At 60.4% G+C, this 27,966-nt stretch overlaps 1 long non-coding RNA gene across 1 annotated transcript in view; it reads left to right on the forward strand.

Moving 5' to 3' along the window:
* The window catches only part of LOC149128218 (uncharacterized), a 65,302-nt gene extending 37,861 nt beyond the window's left edge, over window positions 1–27,441 (forward strand). Inside the window, exon 3 of the long non-coding RNA XR_016229703.1 lies at window positions 24,992–27,441. This is a non-coding gene — a long non-coding RNA (uncharacterized LOC149128218). The remainder of the gene's footprint in view (window positions 1–24,991) is intronic.
* The last annotated feature ends 525 nt before the right edge of the window (window positions 27,442–27,966 follow it).

Raw genomic sequence — 27,966 nt, forward strand, 5'->3', positions numbered from 1 at the left:
GGAGGATCACCCTGGGGCCTGGCCACGACCCTTCAGACTTTTTCAGGCAGGCATCTCCAGCCCCTTGCAGCCTGCACCCACCACCCGGTTCATGGCCGCATCCACACGTTCAGGTATTTGTGTCGGCAGCACCCCACTCGGCACCTGCTTCCTGTCTTACTTAGTTTGCTGCTGGGATGGCCCCCAGGGCGGGTGTCCCAGTACCAGAGATGTTATTTATCGTGGCTCCGGGGGAGTCCATGATGGAGGTTCCGGCAGGCTTGGTCCATGGACGGCGTCTTCTCACCATGTCTGAGGTTTTTGGCTTCTATAAGGATACAAATCCTGTTGGTGAGGGCTCAGCCCTCACAACCTGCTCAACTCCTGGAGGCCTCACCTCCAGATACCACCCCTGCAGGCCTGGGGTAAGCACGAGTTTGTGTGCGGGGGGGGGGGGGGGTCATAAACTTGCAGGCCTTAGCAGATGAGTCTGGTCCCGGCTGGCGACGTCTTCACACTCGGCACAACACGCCTTTGCCTCCAAGTACGTTTCAATGAGAACAGATTTTTTTTAAGTCACCCTAATCATTTTCTGGGGAGTGAATCTGATTTGCAGTCGTGAGTGTCCTTGTGAGATTTAATTTCTCTGCGAGGCTGAACGGCTGCCGTGGTACGCGGTGTCGTTTAGCGCAAGCAAAATTGAAATACCTGTGTAAACCCCGGCCTCCTGCAATGAGATTGCTATGTCTGAATCAGAGAGCGTCCAGTCGGCATGGTTTTTAATCAGTCCGGGTTGTCCACTGAATTGCAGTTTGTAAGCACCGTGGGGCCTCCAGAAAGGTATTTGGTGCCCTCACCTGTCACAGCGCTGGGGGTAAAGGGGGTGGGGATTCGGACAGCGGCTCCAGCGCCAGCCCCAGCCAGGCAGCCTCCCGCGTGCAGCACCCACGTCAGCACACGTCCTCACTGGCTTGTTCTGGGGCCTCCTTGGTGGGCATTGTGCAGGCCAGACTCAGCCCCCGGGGCCCCTTGACTCCAGGCTGGTAGCCCTGAGAGGATGTTGTGTGGGGCCACCCACGAGGCTCCCCCAGCCGCGTGACGGCTGACCGCTCGCTCAGGGAGCTGAGCCCGGGAGCCCAGGTCCACCACTCTGCACTTGGGGACTGGGACCGGCATACATCTGCACACAGCCACGCCTGCTAGGAACTCCGGCTTCGGTTTTACGGCTTCAGAGCAGAAGCAGCAGGAGGAACAGGGAACGAGGGCCTCACGTGACGGCTGCGAACACCACAGAACCTGGCAGCCCCTCAGGCGGTGTGGGGGACAGTGCTGGCATCCATTACAGAGCCGCAAGTCCCCCTGGGGGGCCATGGCAGCCACTAACGAGGCTTGGCGCCGCCCTCTGTTCCGTGCCGTCTCCGTCCCTTGCCTGGGTCACTCCGGCCACGCTGGTGTCTGCGCTGATCTGAGCCAGGACTGAGATCCGCCTGCCGGGACTGTCTCAGCAGCCCGTGGCGGGGACTGTGCCCCTCCCCCGCAACTCAAGGGTGTAGCGCAGTGCCTGTCACAGAACTGGAATGAACCGGAACGAGCCAGAATGAGCTGGAATGGCCTCTGGAGGTGCTCTGAGGTCGGCAGGCCAGGCCACTCTCCACAGAGCTGCTGCTTTGTGCAGCTTCCGATGGGGTCCCTGCGCTCTGCCTGGCCCACACTCAGCTCCCAGCACCATCTGCCGCGCCCGCTGGCGCTCCGTCAGCTTTGCAACGCCGCCTTGCAGAGCTGGAGCTGGGCTTAGCAGAGAAATTAATGTGCATCTTCCCTCTGTGCCCCCTCCCCTTTCTGCTCCCCCTCCTCACCCCCCTCCAGGGCCAATTTATCAGCCAGTCCAGGCTCCAAGTGGCACTGGGGCCAAGGTGGCAACCTGCCCGTGCCTGTCAGCCTTTGTGACCAGATGGCCGGAGAGCAGCCCACAGGCACTCCCATGTGCAAGGCGTGCCCAGCGAGAAGGCAGGGAGGCTGTGGGCTTCTCCCAGGCTACAGAGGAGGGGGTGGGGAGAGTCCTGTCCCCAGGGGACACTGAACTGTGGTGTGTTCACGGGTGGGTTTTGTACATATATGTGTAGGCACATGCCAAAGTGTGTGCTTGTGTGTGGCATGTGCATGTGTGTGGCTTTCTGCACATGGGCATATCTGCGTGGGTGTGCATGTATGTATGTGCACATGTGTGTTTGGCGCATATGTGTGTGGGAGTGTGCACTTGTGTTTTGTGCACATGTGTGTGGGTGTGTGCACATGTGTGGTTTGTGCATGTGTGTGGGTGTGTGCACATGTGTTTGGGCACATGTGTATGGGTGTGCGCACGTGTGTTTTGTGCATATGTGTGTGGGCATGTGCACACGTGTGGTTTGTGCACATGTGTGGGTGTGTACACATGTGTGATTTGTGCACGTGTGTGGGTGTGTGCACCTGTGTTTTGTGCACATGTGTATGGGTGTGTGCACACGTGTGGTTTGTGCACATGTGTATGGGTGTGTGCACACGTGTGGTTTGTGCACGTGTGTGTGTGTGTGTGTAGACGTGCATGTCACAGTGTGTGCAGGTTCCTGCTGTGATAGAGAGCTCCAGGTGGCGTTGAGCAGCCTGGCTGTTTGGAGTCCCTGCAGGTGTGTCTGCTCCCTGCACCTGCCCAGCCTTGCCTGTGCGGCTTGCTGTGCCTGGGAGCTGTGTACGTCCCAGCAAAGCCAGAGCTGCCGGCTGTCAGGGTGTGGCTGGAGCGGTGACCCTCACTAACGGGCTCTCAGCTGCTGCAGCATGGTGCCCTGTGCCTGTATTTCCAGATCTCTGGACCCTGAGGGCCCTGGAGGACCTGGAAGGGGACAGTGCTGTGAGCCGTAAGAGTGTGGAGCAGTGCCCCTGAGGAAGGAGCACACCCCTGGCCACTCCCCTCCCGGGCTTTTCCTGCTATCAAGCACCAGCCACTCCGTCCTCAGGGGAAACCGGCTCTCCCAGGCTGCTGCGTTGTGCGGACCTCTCACCCATGCCTGCCCTGACCTCTGCTCCCTGGGGTCCATTCCCCGCCCCCTTGCAGCTGGGCCAGCTCCCAGGTGGCCCTGGCTTCACCCTGGCAGGGTCACGCCCTCGCCAAGGCTTTGGTCGGGCCTCATGTCCTGGGCTCCAGGCCTCGTCCCAGCTGCCCCCACGTCTCTCTGCTAGGTGTGCTGTCAGGGATCTCAGAACCAGCCCCTGCGCAGCGTGTCCTGTCTGCTCTGAGGCCACTACCTCTGCAATCTGTTTTGGGGGCATCCCCCACACCCACTGTCTGAACAGGGAGTCCCACCTCCTTTCTGACAACACACCTTGCCATTGTCACCATACCCACCGCACACCAACAGCCTCTTTGGTGCCCTGAGCTCTCTGTCCAGCCCAGATACAGTGGGGGCTGCCGTGCCCTCTGGTCTTGACCCCCTCTGAAGCTCCAGGGGTCCCTGTGGCTCAGATTACAGCGCCCCCTTCTGTCTAACGCCCACATTTCATCCTGTCTCCCACAGGTGGTTTCTCATTGTGCAAGCTATCCGTTCACTCCTAGGCTGAAAGGTCACCCTTGGCTCTGTGTGACCTTCAGAGGTGACCGAGCTGGCCCTGTGGCCCAATGCCTCTCTCTGACTTCCACCTGTGAGCACTTGACCTCCTGCTCCTGGTCCAGCCTAACAGGCCATACCCCCGCCCATCTGGCTGAGCCTGCACCTGCAGCCTCCCCTGGGAGCGGGGCGGGGGGGTGCTCCTCTCCCAGGGACCCCTGGGATCTGCCGCCCTCAGAGCAGCGCAGCCCCTCACCAGGATGTTGTAAGCTCTCGCAGGCCGGCCGATGTCGCATTTGTCTTCAAAGCCAGTCAGGAGGACAGCTGGGCCGCCCAGTCCTCCTCTGTGTTTGTGACTGTAGGGGCCGAGCCCACCCTGGGCCACCTCTGCCTTGGGGCTCAGGGCTCCACGGGATGCGACCCTGTGCCTGCGGCTGCCACCGAGTGCGTTCCTCCGTCAGGGCTGCTCCTGCCCGGGAGGCCTCACAGCGTGTCTGACCCCCTGTCCTCCACGGTCCTCCGGGTGGGTGGTATCAGAGGGGCGCGCGGCTGGGGCTGCCCCTGCCCAGCGGTGACCGGCTTCAGGCTGTGAGCAGGTCTGGGCCGCTGGGCTCAAATTCATTCTCCTGTGGCCGCAGAGCTCCGCCCCGGATGGGAGTGGGTTTGTGTTTCTCAGACCCCTGTGCCTCGTGAGTCTCCTCACCACGCTGATCGCTCAGAAGCCGACACCCGCCCTTCTGGGCAGCCGGACAAGCGCTGGTGGCCACTCGGTTCTCTGGTTCTCTGTCTGGCCATGCTGCTTCTGTAACAATGTACCAAGGCCGAGGAATGGCGACAGCTTATTTCTCACGTTTCTGGAGGCGGGACGTTCAGTCCAGGCGCCCGTGCTGGTGCTTGCTGAGCCCCCAAGCAGGAGAAGGGGCCGCTGTACCCCCGCAAGCCCCCCTGTGGTTGGTGTGGGCTGGGCACGGTGGAGGCCCCGGGGGCCTGAGCACCCCCACCTCCCAGGGCTGGTGTCCCAGGCTTCAGTTTCCAACACGTGCATTTGGAGGGGCCACAACACCCAGCGGCAGATGCCCCCACCCCGTCTGCACGGTCGTACCCCTCCCACAGGGAGGCGGGTCAGGGGGTCTGCTCATGACCTTGGACCCTGTCCCACATTGGTTCGGGAGGGGATGACAATGTCCATCTTCCACTCCCATTTCCCAGAGAAGTGGCGAATCTGCCTGGGGAGGGTGTGAGCCTGAGGGGGGGCACTGAGGGGTGGGGTCTGGACCTTGGAGATCCGTGGGGAGTCGGGGGCTGGGACCCGGGCTTCCTTTAGTTAGCAGGGTCTCCCTCCCCTGAAGCCGCCGTTCTGCCCAGGCAAGGCTGGGGTGGGTCCAGTTACAGCCTCCTGCAGTGTGCGTGTGTGTGTGTGCGCATGTATGATACATGCCTGTTTATGTACGTGTGTGTCTGTGCACATGTGTGTGTTCACATGTGAAGGTGATATGCTGTGTGTTTATACGCATGTGTGCACACATGCGTGTGTAGTGCTCTGTGCATGTGAATGTGTCATTTTTGTGTTTGCAGCGAGGGCTGGGCAGCCCCTGGGCCTCGGGCTTAGCCATGACCTGCCTTGCTGTGCGGGCTTTGGCTCTGTGGGTGCTTCCTCCCCTTGTGCCCTCCTTGCCAAGACCGCCCACTCATTCTTTCATTTCCTCCTCGACAGCGTCAGGCTGAGTGCTCTCAGGAGCGGCAGATGGGAAGCAGGGGACCTCAGCATCACACAGGCATGCAGCCCCTGCTGGTCACTGAGGTCATGCCGGGGGCAGCTAGGCCCAGGGCTCCACGCGAGTGCATCAGCAGGAAAGGGACACCCAGAGCCTAGGCCCCACAGACTGAGCTGGGAGGGGGGGCATGAGCAGGGCTTGACTGTCACATTCAGGAGGGGTACGGGGTGGGGTAGGGGAGACAGACCTGCCTGGTGTCGCCTGAGGTGTGTGATGTGTGTGTTTGGACCTCTGCCGCCTGCCCTGGACTCTTCCCTGCTGACCCTCCTGGGCTCGCCAGAGCCTTGCTGTCCACTTGGCCTCCCTGCGCAGGGGCGAGGGGAGCACTGAGTTGTGCTGCTGCTCTCGGGGACACACCCTGCCCCCCACCCTCAGCCGCCCTGGCGCCAGCTGGCTCTGCACCTTCCTGCCTGAATCTCCTTCAGACACTCGGTGCCCGGGGGTGCATGGTAGGGGCGGGGCAGGAGGGGAAGGTGGTGCCCAGAGCCCTGTGCCCGGCTTGCCCTTGGGGTGTGTCCTTCCCCTACACCTGCCCAATGCTGTCTATCCCCAAAGCCTGGAAGGCCCTCCTTCCCCTGCCAAGGAGACCTCGCTGGGCCTCTTAGCAGCCGGTCTGAAGGTTCGGTGGTCGTGTCTGGATCCGTCATGAATGCTGTGGGAGCAGGTCCTACCGCCGGGGGATGGTGCGGGCTCCTGTGTCCTCCTGTCTGGGGCCCTTGCCTCCGTGTCTCCCTGATGTGTGCCCAGGGGGTGGAGACAGTGCAGAGCCACCCCCAGAGCCTGGCCTCTAGTGGGACCCCAGGGTGTCACCAACTGTGGTTCTGACCCGAAGGGCAGCTGTGGCCCAGAGCCGCCCAGGCCTGCGGAGTGGTCAGGTCACTTGGGGACTAGGGGGTGGAGCAGTCACAGTGACATAGTGTCTCTGACTGCAGCCCTGCCCCACCCCCACTCTCCCAGCCTCTGCCCTTCCCCATGGTGGGGTCTGTGCTCCTGAAAGCAGCCAGAGGCCTGAGCCCATGCCCAGCCCAGCAGGACAAACGGGAGAGGACCAGGAGACGCTGCTGTCCACAAGCCCAGGGAGAGGCCTGGGAGCCACAGCTTGCTGTCCCTCGGGCTGGCACCCATGCTGCACGTGGAAGGCCCAGGGTCTGCCCTGAGCACCCTTGCAGTTGCTCACACCACGCTTGAGGACACCCCTCCCGACAGCAGCTGTGCTGAGGAGGCCAAGGCCAGGGCAAGGCCCCGTGTGGGCTCTGGGCCGGCAGGGTCCCGGCTCCTAGACACGAGGCACAGGTGTCGGGGCCGCAACTCCTGTTGTCAGGGAACTGGCCCGGCAGCCCCTGCTGTGCTGGGTCCAGCGACGGTGGCAGTTGTCTGGTGTGGATGACCAGAGCCCTACCCCCTGGATGGGCTGCCCACGAAGCCTGGAACTGAGAGTGGGCAGCAGGCTGTTGGGGCCTTCCTACCCTAGGTCCACTCTTCGGCCAGTCCCGCTCTGATCTGCCCACACCCCTGACACGTGCCAGCTCCCTCAGGCTCTCGCAGGTCTGGGGTCAGTTTCCAGGCTGGATGCAGGTGCGTCTGTCTTGTCTCCATCAGCACGTGGCTGCCCCATGTGTTAAGGAAGACGGTGAGGGTGAGGGGCTTGGGGGGCTCTGGCTGTGAGGTAGAGGGAGTCCCGCCTCCCTGAGCCAGAGCCCAGGTCCTGGAGAGGCGGGGAGAGCAGGAGATGGGAACGCTGCAGGACCCGGCACCCCCGGCGCCACGAGAGCATGGTGGGGGAGTCTGGAGGGCTGGGCCCGGCAGGCCGGTGTCCGTGTCAGGAAGTCTTCCCCACAGGCGCCTGAAGCAGAGCAGCCTGGGTCAGTGGCACGGTCACTCTGGGCCGACGGGGCCCTTGCTGGTCACAGGTCTCAGCATCCTTCCTCCACAGGCTCCCTGAGCGGGGCTCCACGGCGTCCCCCAAGTGGCTGCTCGTGTGGAGACGAGGTCGACAGAGGAGGCTTCCTGTGGTCCAGCGGTGGCCACAGCAGCACTTCCTGCAGGGGGCCTCAGTGCCTGGGCTGCCCACGCCCGCTCACGGTCAGGGGAAGGGAATGGGCTCCACTTTGCAGGGCGCCTGCCGCACTGAGCCCCGTGTGACAGCTCACCGCCATCCACACATGAGTGCTGCCATCCCTCCCCGGCTGCTCTGTGTCCCCTTGGCTGGCCAGCAAGAGAAGCCAGCTGCCTGGGTCCCGCTCCCCACACTTGACCCCTCGCCCACGCTCCCATCCAGCCTCCCCTGCCCTCTACCAGCGGCCTCCCTGGGCTGGGTCCTGCTGCCTAGCACAGTATCACAGCTGCTATAAAAATGACTTACTTGTGGAACGAGGCGAGCTGAGATCCCCCTGGGCACAGGAGACCAGCAGACGTGCCTGGGACGGGGGCTGCAGGAGGGTTGAGCACGGGGGAAGGAGCAACGCACCCCGAACCATGAGCTTTCTCTCAAAATGGGACCCAGGGAGGTGGCAGACAGTGGGAGCACAGCCTCTGTGCAGGAGACGGCAGAGCCAGGCCAGGCATGGAGGGCGGGGAAGCACAGCCTGGGCAGAGCCTGGCCACAGATGTGCCCAGGAGTCTGAGGGTGGGAGTGGACCTGGGAGTGGCCAGGCAAGCTTGTCCCTGTCCAAGGTTCTGAGTGCGAGGGAGCATGTGTGTTTGGGGGGCAACCCTTCCTTCCTGCATTTGGGGGACACATCCTGTGTGTTGGGGTGACCATTCCTGCTACATGTGGGGAGCACATCCTGTGTGTTGGGGTGACCATTCCTGCTACATGTGGGGGACACATCCTGTGTGTTGGGGTGACCATTCCTGCTACATGTGGGGGACATATCCTGTGTGTTGGGGTGACCATTCCTGCTACATGTGGGGAGCACATCCTGTGTGTTGGGGTGACCCTCCTTTCCTGCTGCCTGCCAAGCCTGGGCATCCGGTGCCGTCCGGGCCACATAGCCTGCCCTGGTGCCGGCAGCTCGACTGCACTGGGCTGGGGAGTCGGGAGCGCGGTCCCCTGTTCCTGAGAGAGGGGGGCACAGTCTGAGGACAGCAGAGGACAGAGAAGGATGCACACCACTGCTTTGGGGGTGGAGGAGTCCAAGCAGAGAACATGGGGGTGAGGGTGTGGGTGTGTGCCGCCATCCAGGGCTTCTAAATGGGAGTGGCATCTGCCTCGAGCCCGGACGGGTGCTGTAATGAGGACGCCGGGACTCGTGGCCTTGGGACGGCATCAGGACGTCAGGTGGGGAGAGGGCATGGCGATGGACAGGTGCCTGGTGCTACTCTCAGAGGTTTCGCCTTTTCTTTTTTCATTTGAGAGGGGGAGAGAGAGCAAGCGAGCACCCCCATCTGCTGGTTCACTCCCCGCATGCCCACAACCAGGAGCTTGGGCTGGGGCTGGAGCCGGGAGGTGGGAATGCAACTCAGGTCTGCCAGCGACTTTAGCCGCCACCTTGCCTCCGGGGGTCTGCATTCGCAGGAAGCTGGAGGCAGGAGCAGGAGTGGGGATGGACCCCAGCACCCGGACACGGGAAGTGGGTTCTACCCTGTCGACAGCCCCACCCTCCTCACTTGCTTTCACATCCTGTGGCCAGTATAACAAGTGACCACAGAGTTGTGGCTTAGAGCCGTGGACATTTGTCTTCTCACGGCTCTGGGGGCCAGCTCCAGGCGTGAGCAGGGCCGGGCTCTGGGGAGGACCCTTCCTGTCTCTTCTGGCTGTGGTGGCTCCCGGTGTCCTTGGCTGCCCAGCCTCTCTGCCTCACTCTATCACGCAGCCCCTGTGCACCCTGTTTTCTGAAGACACTGCCGATTGGAGCTAGAGCCCATTCCGACACCCAGGCTCGTCTTCCTCATTCCCCAGGCAGAGGCCTTGTCTGGGACGTGCCTGTTCAGGGGCTGATGTCGCGCCCCCTGCATACATGTAGGCCCAGTCAGGCCGCTCTGTAGGACCAAGAGCTGGAGCGTGGGGCAGGAGTGCAAGGTTGGGAGTCCATTCCTGGACTCCGAGAATGGAGCTGGGAGTGTCCCCAGCTGCCCCTCCACAGGCCTGTCTCTGGGTTGTCACCCAAAATGTGGGCGAGCGCCACCGCTTGCTCCCAGGACTGTTCTCTGATGACGCACGTCTGTCAAGCACTGGGCACAGTGCCTGGCACGCCCTTGCCTGGGGGAGGGCACCCACTGTGTCTCCTCTCCTCTGGTGGGGCTCTGGGGTTTGTGAGGGTCCCTGCCGTCACCCCCGAGGGCCACCGCCTTACTTAGTTGCGTCTCTCGCAAGCCTTAGATTCCGCGGGCTCTTGCCATGAAGTATGTAGAGAAAAGCTAGAAGCAGCGCTGCAGGCACTCTGGGCCACGAGAGGTCCTGGGGGCTCGGGAGCGGAGCTGGAGGCGGGGTGGCCTGTGGCTGCCTCTGCTGACCACGCGGCACCCCGGCTGCCCGGAGCTCTCCTGTGCCACTCCGCCGCCTGCTGAGCCTGGCTCTGCTCTCATCTTGCCATGGCAACCAGGCAGAGGGGGCCGGGATGTGGCAGTCTGCAGAGACACGTGGGCAGGGCTGGAGCAGAAAGCTGGAGAACAGGAGCCCTGACCCCAGCCGGCACTTGACACACGCCCGGCCCCGCACCCCACAGAGCCCCCGAGCAGCACGTCCTGTCCCTGCGGTCTACCAGAGGAGGGAGCTGCGGGGTGTGGGGGGGTGCAGAATAGCTCGCCCAAAAGCCCACAGCTGAACGAAACCCAGGGCCGCTGGCTGAGGGTGACCTGCCCTCGGGATGAATTCAGGCTGGATGCGCTGAGGAGCAGAGCCTGTCGTCCGTCTGATGCCGAGGGGAGCTGGGGTCAGGGCCGGGGCCCAGCCTGAGCTCTGGGTCTGTGAGCAGGTGTCTTACAGAGAGGTGTGAGATGTATAAGGGCATTTACAGGGACCCCCAGCGCAGCAAAGCGTCGTTCCAAAAGGGGTTGGAGAAGGAGGGAGCGCTGAGACAGGACTACGGAGGCCTGGAGCGGCTGCAGAGGCCGTCCCCTCTGCTCCGGCGTCACTGGCAGCTGATGAGCCCCCACTGAGCTCAGCATCCCACACAGGGCACCCTGCCACCCGCAGCGCTCATGTCAGCCACGGCCACTTTTGTTGGCTCCCAGACTGGCCTTTTGCCATTTCCATCCGGATCCCTACTTTACTGATTTGGGCTCCCTGGAAAAGGACCTCTTTCTCTTGTGATGGTGCCGGGACATGTGGCATCCCCGCCTGGCCCCTCTGGGCCACTTGAGCTGGAGGACAGGGCCAGGCAAGGTCCTCTTCTCCACTGGGCGCTGGCTGCAGGCGCCCACAGCCAAGCCTGCTGCAGGCGCCCACAGCCAAGCCTGGTGCATGCAGTGAGTCTTACCCCTCCCCCAGGCCCTGCACAAACCAGAGAGTCCTCCCCAGTGGTCAGCTCAGGGGGCCCAGGTGTGTGGCCCCTAGGGCTGAAAGGAGGCGTCACTAGGGGAGAGCAAACCCCAGAACGTGGGCTTTCACGGCGCAGAGGCACAGAAACACGGAGTGTCCTCCAGGAAGAGGGCCCCGAGGCCTCTGCGCGCCTCCCAGTCGATGGAGCCAGGATCCTCCTGAGAAGTTTCTAGAATGGGCTCTCCCTGAGGCTGAAGCCAGTGAGCGTGGCGCCCCCTGGGGCGGCAGACCCCTTTGTTTGCACACAGCCCTGATTCACAGGTGGCCGGGACCTGCTTTCGGGAGAACCCTGTGTTCCTGCAGCTCCCGCTGACCAGCAGCAGGACTGGGCGCTGCAGGGTGTGGCCCTGGCTGCGGGGAGGCCCGGGGGGAAGCCGCCAGGAGGACCCAGTGTGCTGGGCGCCTCCCGGGTGCCGGGGCTGTGCCAGCCCAGCGCCCCTCGTCGGAAGGAAGATTGCACTCTGTACACATGGTCAGGCTGCCTGCGCGTTGTGAGGGGAACTGAGCCAGCATGGTCAGGCTGCCTGCACGTTGTGAGGGGAACTGAGCCGGGATCGCCTGAAGCCTGGCGGGCTTTTCCTAAAGCTCCATCCGCTTTGTAGTTGGTGAAGGTTCCTGCAGGATTCGCACGTTGATTGCTCGTCACTCGTGGTGTCTGGCACCGTAGTGTCTGTCCCTCGTGTGCGAGGCTCTTCAGGCCCAGGGTGCAGGCACCACTCGGGGACCCTGTGCTCGCCAGCCCCAGTGAGGCAGGGGCTTCCCAGGGTTCCCGTGTGCAGGGCCGAAGCTTGCTGACGGTGCCACGGGCCGGCCTCTGGTACTCGCTGCGGAAGCAGCGCTCCAACTCTGAGACGTTTCTTCCCGTGCATTTCTGTCCCTAACAATACGCTGCTGGGAGAGACCTCATCCAGGGAGGTGCGACCTCCTGACCCCCTGGACGCCCGCAGAGGCCTCCGCACACACCGCTCTCTGCACCCATCCGGTGGCGAGACGCAGTTGCACGGCGGCTGTGCAGGCGCCCGGGGCACCCCTCTACCTGTGCACCTCCGCCGTGGGGGCCTGTGGCACGCTCGCTGGCCGCCCGGCTCCCGTGTCTGGGCAGCGCTATGACGTGCTGACTGCCCCGCAGGCAGGCCAGCTGCCGGTAGACACGGAGGAACAGCTGAAGTCTTGGGAACTGGCCCCTCCGTGCTTGGCCTGCTGGGCACACTGGGCCTTTGGGGCGGCTGTGTGTGCAGACCAGGAGCCAGCCCCAGCCGGCCGTGTTTCTGAGGCCAGGGTCCCTCAGGCTCAGCCGGCTCAGATGAGAGGTTTTAAGGTGAGAGACCAGGGACTCTGTCCACTGCCACAGAGGGAGGCCAAGGCCGAGGCCCAGATGGCCGGTTACTCCAAGTATATGTTATCAACGGCGATGGGATTGATTCACGTAACAATGTGCAGTTTCGTGAAAACAGGATTTGAAGATGAGGGAAACAGGAGACAGTGGGGAGTTTTGGTGTCTCCGGGAGAGACGTGCTGCTTCGACGCTGGGGTTGAGAAGCTACCACGGGTGGAGGAGCCTCGACCACGTCCCGCTGGCAGCCTCAGCGTCACGTCAACGGGCCTTTGCTCTTGTGTTTTTTTTAAAGATTTTGTTTATTTGAGAGGTTGAGTCACAGACCGACGGAGGGAGAGACAGAGAAAGGCCTTCCCTCTGCTGGTTCACTCCCCAGATGGCTGCAATGGCCAAATCTGGGCTGATCCAAAGCCAGGAGCCAGGAGCTCCTTCAGGGTCACCCTCATGGGGCTGCTTTGCCAGGCCATAAGCAGAGAGCTGGATCGGGAGAGGAGCAGCCGGGGACACGAACTGGCGCCACGTGGGATGCTGGCCCCGCAGGCGGAGGCTTAGCCCACTCTGCCACAGCGCCCGCCCCGCCATTGTTAACATAGCTCGAGCAGTCAGTCACCTTTGCGATCCAGCCAAGCCTGCCCTCAGCAGAATTCAGGCCTCGTGGTGGTCCCTGAGAGTGCGGCGACCCACTCTGTTCGCCCTCATTCCGTGTTCCTGCCTGTGCCCATTCAGCTGAGCTCTGGCCCCAGCTGTCCAGTGAAACTGAGTGTCGCTGTGCCGCCCCCGCCCCGTGCCTTGCTAAGTGCCTGTCTTCATGCTTACCTGCCGAGTCAGCATCCTCCCATCTGCAGGGCCCGCCTCTCCCGCCCACACTGCGCTGAACACAGTAGCGGCTCTGTGCCCTGTGGCTCCCATGTGAATGCATTTGGAGATAAGGCTTTTAAGATGATTAAGGTCAGCAGGGGCTGTAAGGGTGGGTCCCTAATGCAGTCTGGTCTCTGATGGTGGCCTCAGGGGTGAGCACACACGGGGGACGTGACCAGGATGTGCAGGGAGAGCAGCCGCCTCAGATACTGGCCCTCCCCGCAGCTTCAGCTCCGTCGTGTGAACTCCCCGGTTCCTGATACCGCGCGCTCTGTCACGGCAGCCCCAGGAGACCGATCGGGCTTTTGTGACCACAAGTTGAGTGCTCCAGCAAGCACCTGAGAATGCGCACATGGCTTTGGTCCCGGGTGACGGGCGGCAGGAAGAGGCCTAGCTTGGCGTGCAGGAGTGCTGATGGAAACGTGGGTGCTACAGGTTATGGTGGAGCCCCAGAGAGGGTGTCCATGGCCTTAGAGGGTTGGGGAACGACTGTGAAGTGGGTGTTGGTAGGAGCCTGGCTCCAGTACAGTGAGGAACAGTGGAGCTAAGGCAGTCGTGCTGTGAGCCGGGTATGCATGGGGGAGGGGGACTGGCTGGTGTCCCGGCGTGTTGGGAGGCCGAACCAGGAGGGGCAGCCCTGCACGGTTACCAGAGGCCTTTCGTGAGCAGCGTGTTGGAGGTGTGGCCTCGTTCTTCCCGCCTGCCCCCCATCCAGTGTGAGGGGTCAGCAGTAGACTGAGCCATGGAACAGGATCACACCAAGGTGGAAGATTGGGAAAGTTCCCAGTCTGTCCGTGTTGCGCAAAGCGAGAATGCGTCTTCCGGGAAGGACACCCAGCACACACACGGCTGCGCCCTCTCCCCGCCGAGAGGTCACCATCAAGTTCACCGGCCGTGCCGCCAGGGCCCAGGGACAGGAGTGGGCTTGCGGGAGAAGCACTGCCAGCGTGGACTAGGGGCCGGAGGCTGGCAGGCTGCTGGCTGAGCAGTGGAGCCGTCCAGCTCCAGGCTGGCACCGTGTTCACTCAGAAGGCCACCCACAGGCCGGGGTGTCTTTGGCTGGGCCTTGGGGACAAGGCCGGTCCATGGAGCCGTGGGGTAGGGTCTCTCTTCAGGTACAAAGGGGTGGGCCACCATGTGGCGTGACGGAGTTGATGCTCCCACCTGAGGCCCGGAAGGTGGAGTTTGGAGCCAGAGAGGGCTGTCCTCGAGCCTCGGGTCTGGTGGGATTCCCCTTGATGGGTCCTGGCTGGCCTGGCACCCATCACCCTGGCCTGCTTTCTGGCCAGCTGCCTCTGCTTGCCCCCCCGCTGTGTTCTGAAGCACACACCTTGCCTGGGTTCACAGGCTCACAGCTGGAGAGGACTTCTTGCCTCGGGACGTGTTGCATTGTCTCGCGTATTCATGCGTGTGTGATTTCTTGCATAGATCTGCAAACGCTTGTTCTGTTGTGGTGAGAGCGTGTGAAATTGGACATGCCCTCTTCACCACCCGCTGGGTGTGCAGGCAGCGCTCGGGTACACAGCTGACCGACTGAAGCGCACGGCCCACCTTCCCCTCGGCCAGCTCGGGACAAGCACCACTCCGTGCACTGCTGCTGCTGCGGGCAGCTCGTGCAGGTGGGATCGCGCAGTCTGTATCCGTGTAGTCCAGCCTGCTCCACTCAGCAGTGTCCTCTGGGGGTGCCCATGCGGCCGAGCGAGCGCTCAGAATTTCCTCTCTGCTGATGAGAGCCTCACTGGGCGTGCGGACCGCAGTTCTTCGTCCGTTCGTCCCAGCCAGTGTGCATAGCACTGAAGTGAACGTGAGTGCAGATGTTCCTCTGAGAGCCTGCTTTCAGCTCCTCCGACACCTGCCTGCCAGCGGGGGTGACTTGTGCAGTGGCCGGGTTTTAGTTGTGCATTCATGTTGTTTTCCCAGGCTGTCGCGCCTTCTTGCATCCCAGCCAGCAGCGTGCACGGCCCCCTTTTCTGCGTATGCTCAGCACCACATGATGCGTGCATGTGTGTGCGCACACGCGGTTGACACGTGTGACTGTGTGCACCGCGACAGGCGTGAGGTGCTAGTCCACTGCCGTGGTGATTGCTTTTCCCCGAAGATTAGCGAAGCTGAGCGTTGTCATCTGCCTCTTGACCATTTGCATAGTTTATCTGGAGAAATATTTGTGCAAGACCGTGGTCGGTTTTTCAATCACTTCATTAGTGTCTCGAATTGTAGGAGTTCCTTATATATTTTGGAAGTTCACCTCTTGTTAGATACAGGAGCTGAAAATAGTTCTCCCATTGCCTAGTTGCCTTTCCCTCTGACGATTTTTTCACTTTGTTTCTTGGGGTGCAAGTCCCCCTTGCCTGCTTTAGGGGTCACCTCCAGGTGCAGCTGTTCTCCTCTGCTTCCTTCAAGGAGCTTTGCTGTTTGGGTCTTGCAATTAAGCTTTTACTCCGTCTGAGTCTGCTGTGTGTGGTGTGACGGCACTCCCCCCGCCGCTGTCTCAGCACTGGGGCCGACGCGCTGTCTCCGGGGTGTGTTTAGTGCCCGTTGTCGTCTGACTGCACGTGTGTGTGTTTGCTTCTGGGCTGTCGTTCTGGTGCCTCGGTCTAGTTGTCTGTTTGTATGCCTGACCACGCTGTTTTGACTACTGTAGCTTCGTAGTAGATTTTGAGGCCAGGAAGTGTGGGGCTTCCCGCTTTGTGCTGCTTTCCAAGCCTGCTGTGTCTGCCAGGGCTGCCCGTGAGCTTTAGAGTTGGGATTTTGACAGAGCTGGGTTGGGTGTCAGATTGCTGCGCGTGGTATGGGCATGTTCAGCAGCATGAAGTCTTCCGTTCATGAACATGGGATGTCTTCCACTTGTGTCTTATTTTGTCTCCTTTATAAATGTCTTACAGTTTTTAGTATGTGAGGGGTCTTCAGAAACTTCATGCAAAATGTGTATTGTGAAAAAACTATGCATACATTTCAAATATTTTTACACCAAAATAAACATCTTTTCATCTCATTTTCCCATGAACTTTTCAAACTACCCTTATGCAAATCTTTCACATCGATAAGTTTGTAACAAGATTTTTTATTTTTTAGTGATATTGTGAATGAGATATTTTTCTAATTTGCTCTTCAGATATTTTGCTGTTAGTGTGTGGAAACATAATTGATTTTTGTATGTTATATCATGCAACTTTACTGAATTTGTTTTTTAGTTCTAACAGATATTTTAATGAAACCTCTAGGGTTTTCTGTATACAAGATCATATTGCTTGCAAAAAGAGTTAATTTAAGTTCTCTGTTTCTGTTGGGAATTTTCATTTGTTTTTCTTGCCTAATTATCTGGAGAGAATTCTAGCGATGTTGGAACAGAGGGGTGACAGTGGGCATCTCGCTTGTTCTTGACCTCAGAGGAGAATCCTTCCTTTGTCCCCACTGTGTATGCCGCCTGGTTTTCAGATATGAGGGATCTTCCAAAAGACACGGAAAACATGGGTTATGTGTAACTATGTAGATTTCAGATGTTTCAGACCAGAAGAGTTTTCCCTTAATTCCTTTTTCCTGTGAACTCTCTGATGTGCCTTGCGTGGCCTTTATTGTGTTGAGGTGGTTTTCTTCTATTAAAACTTTATTGAGAGCTTTTGTTGAGAGTTTTTATCATGAAACATCAAATTCTTTCAAACACCCCTCTGCTTTGGTGAGGCGATGTTCATCTTTTATTCAGCTAATGGGGCATCTCTCAGCGACTGGCGTTTCCACGTTGAACCATTCTTGCGTCTCGGGGATCAATTCTGCTTGATCGTGATGTGTGATCCTGTGGCTGTGTGGCTGGATTCAGCTTCTAGTATTTTGTTGAGGATTTTATTCATCAAGGACATTAGCCTGTAGCTTTCTTGTCTGGCTTTGGTATCAAGGTAATTTGGGCACCATAAAATGAATTTGGAAGTATGCCCACTTCTTCAATTTTTTGGAAGAGTTTAAGGGAAGTTGGCATTAATTCTTTAAATATTTGGTAGAACCCACCAGAGGAGCCATCTGGTCCAGGTTTTTCTTGTTGAGAGGTTTTGGATTATGAATTCAGTCTCTGCATTAGTTATACATCTGTCCAAACTTTTTGTTTCTTCATGATTTAGTCTTTGTAGGGTGTGTGTTTCTAGGAATTTGCTCATTCCTATCCAGTCTGTTGGTGTATAATTGTTTATAGTAATCTCTTGTAATCCCCTTTAATTCTGTGACATCAGCAGTAATGTCTCTTCTTTCATTTCTGATTTTATTTATTTGAGTCTTTTTTTATTCACAGTCCAGCTAAGTGCTTGCCAAAGTTGTTGATCTCTTTGAAAACGTCGTCACTTTTGTTCATTCTTCCTGCTGTCCTGTTCCCATTGTGATTATTTCTGCTCTAGTCTGGTCTCTCCCCGGTCCTGTTCACTTGCACTCGGGTTGTTACTTCCCTTCTGCCTTGGGTGTGCAGTTAAGGCGTGTGCTTGAGATCTGCGCTCTTTCTAGCTCTTTCTAATGCGCTTGTTGCTGTGAACTTCCCTCTTAGCACTGCTTTGGCTGCATTCCGGAAGTTGTGTCTTTTGTGTTTTTATTTGTTCTTGTTTAATAAAAGACTTCGATTTCCTTCCGATTTCTTCGTTGGCCTAGTGGTTATTCAAGGAAGTGTTGTTTAATTCTCACGTATTCGCGAACTTCCCCGTTTTCCTTCTGCACTGATTTCTAGTTGCATCCATCACGGGGAGGGGAGAAAGGTGGAGATGTGGTGTGAGCGCAGTCACTCCCGCTCCCCGGGGGTTTGTGACCGGACACCTGCCCTGTGCTGGAGGGAGACACTCGTCCAGCTGGGAGGGTGGAGTCTGCTGCTGCGGTGGGGGACGTTCTCTCCCAGCCTGTCGGGCCCTCTGGCCAAGTCCCCGCTTCTGTCTGGATAGTCTGTCCATCAGTGATAGTCAGAGGGGCACTGAAATCTTCTGGGGGCTCCCTCGGCCTCTGCTTGTCCCTGGGGGCTCCCTCAGCCTCTGCTCCTCCCTGGGGGCTCCCTCGGCCTCTGATCGTCCCTGGGACCTCCCTTGGCCTCTGCTCGTCCCTGGGGGTTCCCTCCACCTCTGCTGCTCCCTGGGGGTTCCCTCCACCTCTGCTCCTCCCCGGGGGCTCCCGAGGCCTCTGCATCACTTTTCTCCCTGATTTCACACAGTGGGCGTCTTCCTGCCACCCAGGTGGCTCCGGGGAAGGGGCGTCCTCGGCCCCCAGTCCTTCCCGGCCGGCCCTGCGGAGGGCAGCTCTGCCCGCGCCGAGTTCTCTGCTCAGCACCTGCCCTCCTGTGACTGCCCTGCTTGCCTGGTTCTCTCTGCTTCCCCTGCCTGGGTGGCTCTCGGAGGCACCGAGGTCGGGGCCTGGAAGACAGCAGGCGTGGCGTCTGCTGCCCCCACACCTGCCCTCAGCCCCTGCTCCGCTACCTCCCAGGGCACACCCCCCATGGCCCTCCTGGGGGAGGCGGGTGGCTGTCTGTGCCTCCGTCTGGAGGGGGCCTTGTGCCATCTCATGACCTCCCCCTCCCGCGTCTGAGCCTTCCAGAACATTCCCGGAGTCCTGTCCACTGATGTCTGTGTCTTCCTCCTTCCTCTGTGCTACCGCTGTCTGCTCTTTGAAGACGCCCTTTGTGGTTTCCGTGGGGCTTTGAGAAGAGAGCAGATGAAAGCAGGCGTCCCTCTTTCTTGTCCACCTGGGATCCTGGTGGTTTTGTTTAATGGAGCGGGACACAGAGGTTCAGAGGCAGGAAGTGGACATCGCGGAGCTGTGCGGCCGGAGCAGGCCAGGGCCTGGGCGCTGAGGTCAGACAGCCTTGGGGATGGCGAGCGCTGGCTGTTCTGCTTCAGTCGTGAGCTGTACCCGAGAGCCCGCGGGACGCACAGCAGGTCTGCGTGCACGCTCCCAGGACTGTCTTGGAACCCTGACACCCGTGTGTGCAGCAGCCAGGGCATCCAGAAAAGCCACGGGTGGCCCTGGGGCTGTGGGTCAGGCCGCAGGAGCTCGGCTCCTGCCCAGGGGTGCCCACGCGTCTTATGTGGGAGTCTGCGGGGCTGGGGCCCTGCTGGGGCCTGGGGAGGCGCACTGTCTCCCCGCTCCTGTGCTGCGTGCTGCTGATTCTCGGCACAGAGCCTGAGCCCCTGTTCTCCAGGCTCTTTGTGCAGGAGGCAGCATGGCCTGCAGGTTGTCCCCCAGGGTCCCGGGGGCGGGGCGGGGGGAGCGCTGCCTAGCAGCAGGGGGCCGAGGGCAGCTACCTGGTAGCTCTGTCCCTGCTCTCCACCTGTCCGGGGGCCTGAGCACAGTCCTCTCCCTCGACCTTGACTTGGGCCAGTGGTGGCCCCAGAAATCCATGGCAAGAGCTAATGAGGAGAAGCCACTCTGCCAGCCCGGCTGACTCCGGCTCAGTGAGCGGTGTCTCCCCTAATGTCAGGAGAGGCCTTCATCCGGTTGGGAGCCCTGGGCCCAGCTCAGCTGGCACGGATGTGGTAGAAGTCGGCTCTCGATGCTTACTGGGATGCAAAAGGAAGGGCTTCTCATTTCAGAGTTAATCACCCCGTTGCAGAAGGCACCATCAAAAGTCTTCTTGGCTATAAAATCCAACACAGAGGGGCTGGCGTTGTGCAGCAGGTGAAGCCGCGGCTTGTGAGCCTGCATCTCATGTTGGAGTGCGGGCTGGAGTCCTGGCTGCCCGCGTCTGACCCACTCCCTGCTAATGCCCTGTCCTGAGGGATGGTGGGGATGGGAGGGACACTGGGCACTCTGCTCAGCCCTCCCTCCTAGTCACTGTCGGCCACAGTGGGCTGGGGTCTGCTCAGGGAGGACACGTCGGGGCCCCTGGAGACGCTGCTCCCAGGGAGACTGTGCGTGCCCACATCTCCTGTCCACGTCCAAGGGCAGCGCCACGAGAACACTGGTGCCCTGGCGAGAGTCTCTGGGGACAGCCAGGTATAATGACAGCATGGAGTCACTCACCCTTAGGTTTATCAGTCCAGTTCAGATGAACGAATGCCAGTTTGCTTTTTGTGTGTTTTTGTCCCATGCCACTTCCTTGGGCGTTGTGTGCCGAGGAGGGGACGCACAGAGAACTGGCCGTTAGTGGTCACTGTGGGTCTCAGGGACTGAGTGGGTGTGCGCCCGCTCTTTCCCTTGGGGGCAGAGCCGCTCTCGGTCACCTCCACGTCCTGGCACCTGATGGAAGTGGCAGGAAGCAGTCAATGATAGTCGATGCTGATGACTGATCGGCTGCAGCGAGCCTTCCCGTGGGCTGAGGTCTGGGAGGTCACAGGTGTCTCTGAAGGCTCAGAGGGGCCGAGTAAGTGCCTGAGGCCACTGCGCCTGCGCGTGACACCACAGGGCTGGCGTTGCTCGCTGTGGTGCTGAGCCCGGTTCCGACCTTCCCCCCGGGCTGCGCTGTCCCCTGTGTGCTTACAATCTGCCTTTATTGGCCTGAAACAACCTCATCTGCATTTCGGGGAATGATTTCAGGTTCTGGAGCCGCTGTAATCTCGGTAGTTGAATGGCGCTGAGCGTGTTCCTGCTTGCTCGGCTTGTCCATCCGGAGACCCTCAGGCAGGGTGGGCTTCCTCCACATCCATTCCTAAGCTGAGTGCAGCCCTCTTGGCTGCGGCGTGGGCTGAGCTCTGACTGGAGGCGCTCAGTGCAGACACTTCCCGTCCCGGGGCGGGGTGTCCCCTTCAAAGAACACATGGAATGCACTGCACCCGCCAAAGGCCCGGGGCAGCAGCTGCAGAGCGCCCGCCACTCGCTCGCGCTGGTGGCCCTGGAGCTGGCCTGGTGCTGGCCCAGTGCTGGCAGGCCGTGCTCACAGCTCCGCCCACATCAGTGGAGAGCCTCGCACCGTGCATCGCTGGCTGCAGAACTCAGTCCAGCCAGGACATCATAAACCAGTCACCAGCTGGGGACCCTGGATCTCAGGACTCCTGGGGTGTGGAACCCACGTGCCGCTCAGCTCTGGATCAGGGGCCCACAGGCTGAGGTGGGGGTGGGCTCGGGCGGCAGCCACCTCCACACGGGGCCGAGGGAGGCCCTTGCAGGCTAACCCATGTCCTGCTGTGCATCCACGTGGGTGTCCTCCCCAGGCGTGCGGGGTGAAGGCTTGGTCCCAAAGGCTCATACTAATGAGATGGTGAAGAGTGAATATTTGATTCAGTCTTGACAACTAAAGGCCAGGAGGTTGGAAAATTCAGAGTGGGTGAGGAGGTGGGAGGTAAGGGCCTTTGATATGGCGCTGTGTGAGGAGAGAGGTGTGCATGTACAGTGAACTGATGTCTGTCAGTGCTGGTGGCTGTGAGGACACAGGTGTGTGTTAGAGTGAGCGGGTGTCTGTCAGTGCTTGTGGCTGTGAGAAGACAGGTGTGTGTTACAGTGAGCCGGTTTCTGTCAGTGCTGGTGGCTGTGAGGAGATAAGTGTGTGTTACAGTGAACAGGTGTCTGTCAGTGCTGGTGGCTGTGAGGAGACAGGTGTGCGTTACAGTGAACAGGTGTCTGTCAGTGCTGGTGGCTGTGAGGACACAGGTGTGTGTTAGAGTGAGCAGGTGTCTGTCAGTGCTGGTGGCTGTGAGAAGACAGGTGTGTGTTACAGTGAGCCGGTTTCTGTCAGTGCTGGTGGCTGTGAGGAGACAAGTGTGTGTTACAGTGAGCCGGTTTCTGTCAGTGCTGGTGGCTGTGAGGAGACAGGTGTGTGTTACAGTGAACAGGTGTCTGTCAGTGCTGGTGGCTGTGAGGAGACAGGTGTGTGTTACAGTGAACAGGTGTCTGTCAGTGCTGGTGTCTGTGAGGAGACAGGTGTGTGTTACAGTGAACAGGTGTCTGTAGTGCTGGTAGCTGTGAGGAGACAGGTGTGTGTTAGAGTGAGCGGGTGTCTGTCAGTGCTGGTAGCTGTGAGGAGACAGGTGTGTGTTACAGTGAACGGGTGTCTGTCAGTGCTGGTAGCTGTGAGGACACAGGTGTGTGTTACAGTGAGTGGGTGTCTGTCAGTGCTGGTGGCTGTGAGGACACAGGTGTGTGTTACAGTGAGCGGGTGTCTGTCAGTGCTGGTGGCTCTGAGGACACAGGTGTGCATGACAGTGAGCGGGTGTCTGTCAGTGCTGGTGGCTGTGAGGAGACAGGTGTGCATGACAGTGAACTGATGTCTGTCAGTGCTGGTGGCTGTGAGGACACAGGTGTGTGTTACAGTGAGCGGGTGTCTGTAGTGCTGGTGGATGTATGAGGAGACAGGTGCACCTTGTGGTGAACAGGCCCATGTCTCTCTGCCTTCTGACTCCTGTGCCTGTCTTTGCACATGCACTTGTCCCTTGCACCTCATAGGGTCACAGATGTGCAGCCAGTGGGGCCATCCGGTCTTGGACTGGCGACATTGTCTCCCTCCCTTCACAAGTGCTTGTCCAAGTGCTGGGCCATCGTGGAACACTGAGTGACGCGCCCTGGGAGAGGGTTCCCGGCTGCAGGTGGCATCGCGAATCCTTCCTGGTGCACCTCTGCCCCCAGTGCTCACAGGCGCCAGCTGGCTTTGTCTGCCAGGCCCTGGGGGACAGCAGTGACAAACACCTAACCTGGCTTGTTGGGACCTCATCTCAGAAGTGGCCCCCAGGCACTGTTCCCACTGTTCTTTGCATTAGGAAAGGGGCACCGGCCCAGCCTAGGGACCACGTGGGCAGCAGGAACTCCACACCTGGGACCCCTGCCATGTGCCCGGCCCTGCTGCACAGCTGGGGCTGCCTAGGTGAGCGAGCCTTGGTTCCTGGGACCTTAGTGACAGTGACACGCGAAGCACTGATGTCAGCACATTTGTTTAGATGCAGCATTCTAGATGCAGTAGTACAAGCATTTAACAATGTAACAATGATTGCACTCCGTTGCTAAAGCGTGGAGAGAGGGAACCCAAGGAAGACTTCCTGGAGGAGGAAACTGTGAGCTGATGTTTGCAAAGTAAATGATGCAACCCCAGTCCTGCTGGAGGTTACTAGGAGCCGTGGGTAGACTTTCTCGGCTGAAGGCCCTGGCGACCAGGGTCTCCGTTCCCTGCAGGAAGTGTGTGGGGAGGGGCCTGAGGGCCAGCCTGGCGGCAGGGAGGCCACAACCACACTGAGCGGGGGCCTCGTCTCCTCCTCGGCCCAATCCGCCTGTGCCACACTCGTGCCAGCGTCGCCTGGTAAACTTCAGATTTGGGGAAAGCGAAGGAAATTTTGCTCATTGCATTCCTGAGAGCACTGAAGCAGAGGGCTGCTGACTGACACCGCTGACAAGACGCGGCCCCTGTCAGAGGACCCTGTCAGAGGTGGACCCTGTCAGAGGACCCGTGCTCGTGCCTGGGGTGCTACGAGGGGGCTGGAAGCATCTCCCAGCTGTTAGGGCGCAGCAGGCTGAAGACACCACAGCATGGTGAGGGCATTGGGGTGGGGTCGGGGGCAGACCTGGGAGGAAAGCCCCTCAGGAGCCAGGCAGGTCCTCTGTGGTGGTGGGCCTTTCCTGCCCGGGAGGTGGGTGCGGCGGCACCTGCTCAAACGGGCGGAAGGGGCCGCTCGGACCCTGGCCCAGAGGTGTGCCTCAGTTGCTCCTTGCCTGGGCCTCTGTCCCACCTGAGCCCAGCTCCCTGGGGGTGCAGGTGCGTCTCTCTGCGTCTGAGTGCCCAGCCCTGGAACGTTCTGTTCACGTTGACAGGAGCTCGGGCTCAGGCAGGCTGTCTGCCAGCCATCTGCTCTCTGGAGAGAGGAAGGGAGGAGGGCACCCAGGACAGCCGTGCCCGCGCCCCCTCCCCTGTGCTCTCGCTGCCCTTGCTGCCAGGAGCGGCTGAGCACTCAGCTCCGAGGTCCGACTGTCTGAGTTTGGATCTCAAACCAGTCACGTCCTGAGCTTTGACCCTGGGCTGGCGACATCATCGTGTGCAGACGTGTTGTGAGCACCAGGGCTGAGGTCGGTTTCTTGGGTTGGAGCCTGGCACAATGACTTGACCCTGGGCGGTCCTGGTGGCTGCCCCGGGCTTGTGACCAGGGTGCAGATGACGGGAAGCGGACCTGAGTTGAGCGTGAAGGGAGGCTGGGCAGCAGGTGCGGGCTGGGCCCAGCCTGGAGAAGCCCAGGGCGTGCCTGGCCGCAGGAGCTGCAGCTGCACCGCCTGCTCCTTGTCCCATGTGTCTGCTCGGTGTCCCCCGATGCTCGGTGTGTGCGGTGGGAGAGGGATGCTCCAGCGCCCCCAGGGAGCCCGTTAGAGGCAGGAGCCCTGACAGAATCCCCGCCTGCCCAGCTGGGATCAGGTGCGCCCTTCCCAGGCCCAGCCCACGGGGCGGTGGCCCTGAGGCTCAGCACAGGTGCCTCAGAAGGGGAGGGGCAGCTCCGGACCCCAGGGCACGAGGTGAGCAGGACCCACAGCCCTGCTGCAGGTGTGGACGCAGCTCCCGCCGGCCTTGTGGCGTGCCTCATTGCACTCGGGTCCAGGACATCGCAGCCCGGATTGGCCTCTCACTGCCTGGAGTGTGGGGTGGCGGTCATTTGTGTTTTCCCCTCGACGCGGTTTTTTCATTTCTTTCCGGAATGTTCTACCAGGTGCTGGGGGGGCGGGGATGAGACTTCATCCAGGCACATCCTTAGGTGTCAGCCGTCTGCCATTGCTGCTTTAGGAGCCTTGGGAGCCGTCTCTTCCCAGGCACAGACACCACGCGTGCCGAGCTGGGGGCGCCGCGTGGGAGCCGGGGGTCCGGGGCGTGGCCGCTGTTGCCGCGAGTTTGACTATGTCAGCACCTGCCGAGGTGTGTCGGTGGGCAAGCCATGACGCTGGTGAAAAATGCTGCATGCCAGGCAGCTCCGCGGCTGCACTTACATCTGGTCAAAAACAGCTTGGTGTTCAGAAGGACTTTACAAAGCCCCTGAAAGTTTTAGGAAGCCCACAAGGGAAGGGTCTTGCAGAAGTGGTTAATTACAGGCGTGTGCAAAGCTCCTGGGATGTGTTTCTTGTCTTATTCTAGGAACGGGATGTGAAAGTCCGGAATGACAACACAGGTGGCAGGCCTGGAGGAGGAACCAGCGTCAAAGGCACAGGATTGAGCAGAAGGAAGCACTGACGCCACTGCTGAGGGGACCGGGACCAAGAGGGCCCTGAACCTGCACCCCACCCCCGAGGACCCGCTCCTGCACCCGCCCTGAGCCCACTGCCTGCGGGGACCGGGACCAAGAGGGCCAGAACCTGCACCCCACCCCCGAGGACCCGGCTCCTGCACCTGCCCTGAGCCCACTGCCTGCGGGGAGCAGGACCAAGAGGGCCCCGAACCTGCACATACCCCCCCCCCGGACCCGGCTCCTGCACCCGCCCTGAGCCCACTGCCTGCGGGGAGCAGGACCAAGAGGGCCCCGAACCTGCACCCTAGCCCCAAGGACCAGGCTCCTGCACCCGCCCTGAGCCCACTGCTGAGGGGACTGGGATCAAGAGGGCCCCGAACCTGCACCCCACCCCCGAGGACCCGGCTCCTGCACCTGCCCTGAGCCCGCTGCCATCTTCTGCCTTGTGGATCCCAAGGCCGTCTCCTGGGGAGCCTGTGTCGGAAGCTCCTCCCCCCTCCTCTGACTCCTCTGTGTCAGCCTCCCCTGCCTTCAGGGGGCCTCCCAGCCCAGCTGGGCCGTGCAGAGGCGTGGGCGGGACCAGCGCTGGATGAGAAGGGGGCAGCTGTGTTAGGTCAGGGAAAGCTTACGCCTTCTCCCCGCTCCGGGGATGCTTTGGTCTGTGAGACTGTCCCTGGAGATCCGCCCAAGCACAAGTGACAGCAGCACGCGGCTTGTCTGCTGGGCTCCCTCTGCTCGGAGCGGGATTCTCTTCCCCGAGGTGGCTCAGCCTGGGGAGGAGACGGGATGGGGCAGGCCCACTCTGCCTCTCTGATCCCCAGGGCCATAGCGGCTCCTGCTGCCCCAGCATCTGCAGGGGCGTCCTCGGGCTCTGCTGCAGGGTGGATGCCACGCCCAGTGTGGGCCGGCCCTCTGAAGCCACGCCCTGCACTCGAGTCCAGGGTCCACGTGCACGGCCCCAGCTCTGCCTGTGGCTTTCATGTTTGCTGCTCCAGCCTCAGCCTCAGCCTCACAGGAGCCCCCGGCATGTCTTATCATCCGGGAAGTCCGATTCAGAGACACAGGAAGCAGCCAGGCAGCACCGGGATTCAAACCCACACTCTTTGACCCCAAATATGGTCCTGTGTCTGCCACAGCTCAGAGGACGTGACCGAGGCTGATGCCCCCACGGGGCTTACGAGCTATGTACAGTGCCGTGGCAGCAGCGGGGGGCAGGGAGCCCCCAGGGCTGCTGCCGCTCACCTGCCCTGCCCCAGAGCCCCGGCTGGCCCAGAACTGCTGGCCGGCGTTGGGTGCATGTGGGAACGAAGTAGATCCAGGAGCTCACAGCTGCTGTCCTTGGCAGCCTCGCCTAACGCGCCGAGAGCGCCTGCATTCACTTGCCAGCAGTCTCCACTTCACCTCGGCAAGGCACCGACGCGGGCTCACCTGTCTGCTCACCTTGTTGGAACGCTGCCGCGTCTTCCTCTACGTCATTGCCACCTGCGGTTTGGTTCGGGGAGGGCATCTCCCTTTGGGTTGGCTGCACTGCAGCAGTGTGTGCCAGCCTGCCTGGATGGCGACTGCGCCGGCTTCCCACTAGCTCGTGGGTGGGTGTGAGCAGAGCAGGGGCCACTCCCAGGCACGGCCCCATCCCAGGTGACACTGGGACCGCAGTCTCTCCAGCTGGGATCCCGAGCTGGCCGTGTCCCGCTGGCCTCTCCTGCCCGTTGGGTTGCAGGAGTGAGAACCAAGGCTCTCTCGGGCTTGAGCTCTGGCTTTTCTTTGTTGGGTGCTCAGGTCCCTCCTGCTGACACAGCAGAGGGGCCAATGCCGCTCTCGTCTCTCCCCTGCGCTGCGTCGTAGTTGCTTTCGCCTGATTTGGCGCCGTGTCTGTCAGAGTCTGACTTGCTGAATTTATCGCTTTCTCCCTGGAATCGTACTCTTGCGCTTGGTGGTGAACAGACATAGTTTTTCCCTGTGCAGAACCCATCTCCCACCACGGCACGGGGCAGGAGTCAGGGACACAGAGGCCGAGCGGGGCCTCAGAGAGCCGCTGACCAGCACCTGCCCACCTGCCCGCCTCACTCCCCCTCCGCCAGCTTTACTGAGTACCCAACGGTGTGGGATGCGCGACTGACATTCGGGAGTGGAGCTGTGGTGTTAGTTGAGCCATGTGACAGCACCGGTTTATAGTCGTCTGGAGGGCGGGCCAGGCTTGTCCGTCAGTACCATTCCTCCTCAGATGCATTGTGGGTTAGCATATGGCTAGACTCCGGCTTCCGTGCCTGTTCTTTTTCTCACCTGCCTTTACTTGGATGGAGACCTGTAACTGATCTCAAATTGGGGGAGGATTCTATGTATCAACCCTAATATTTTAACATACCATGTATTTACACATAAATGCAAGTATTTTATATATTTATATTTTATATGATCTGTATAATTGAAGGAATGCATAGTTGTCCTTAAATAGACCATAGTGTTCTGGCGAGACAGTGGCAAGTGGGATGAACATGACACTGCAGGGAGACTGGAGAGAGCAGGTGCACGGAGCGGTGCGCAGCCCAGGGTTGGGTGTTGGTGCAGAATGCCAAAGAAACACAGAGTGGGTGGTGTTGGCCCCGGGACAGGGGTCTGCAGGTGCTGCCTCGTGTGGACTTCACGTTGCTCTTTTCCTGTACCTTGGCACCACTGCTCAGCTCTGCGGACTGTGTTCCCCCGCTCCAGGCTGGGAATGACCGACTTTCACCGGGAGGGGTCAGGATAATGAGCTTCTGAGCTGCTCTGCCTTGCCTCCCTCTTCGGCCCTCACCCACCCCACACTCCTGCCCCTTACAGAATCCTGGGAACCACAGCCAGGCAAGCCAGTGCTGGGAGGCAGCATCCGTGCTCACATAGGACA

This window comes from Oryctolagus cuniculus, chromosome 2, assembly GCF_051225735.1.
Source record: "Oryctolagus cuniculus isolate XC-2025 breed Fujian yellow rabbit chromosome 2, ASM5122573v1, whole genome shotgun sequence".
In the NCBI taxonomy this organism is placed as follows: Eukaryota; Metazoa; Chordata; class Mammalia; order Lagomorpha; family Leporidae; genus Oryctolagus; species Oryctolagus cuniculus.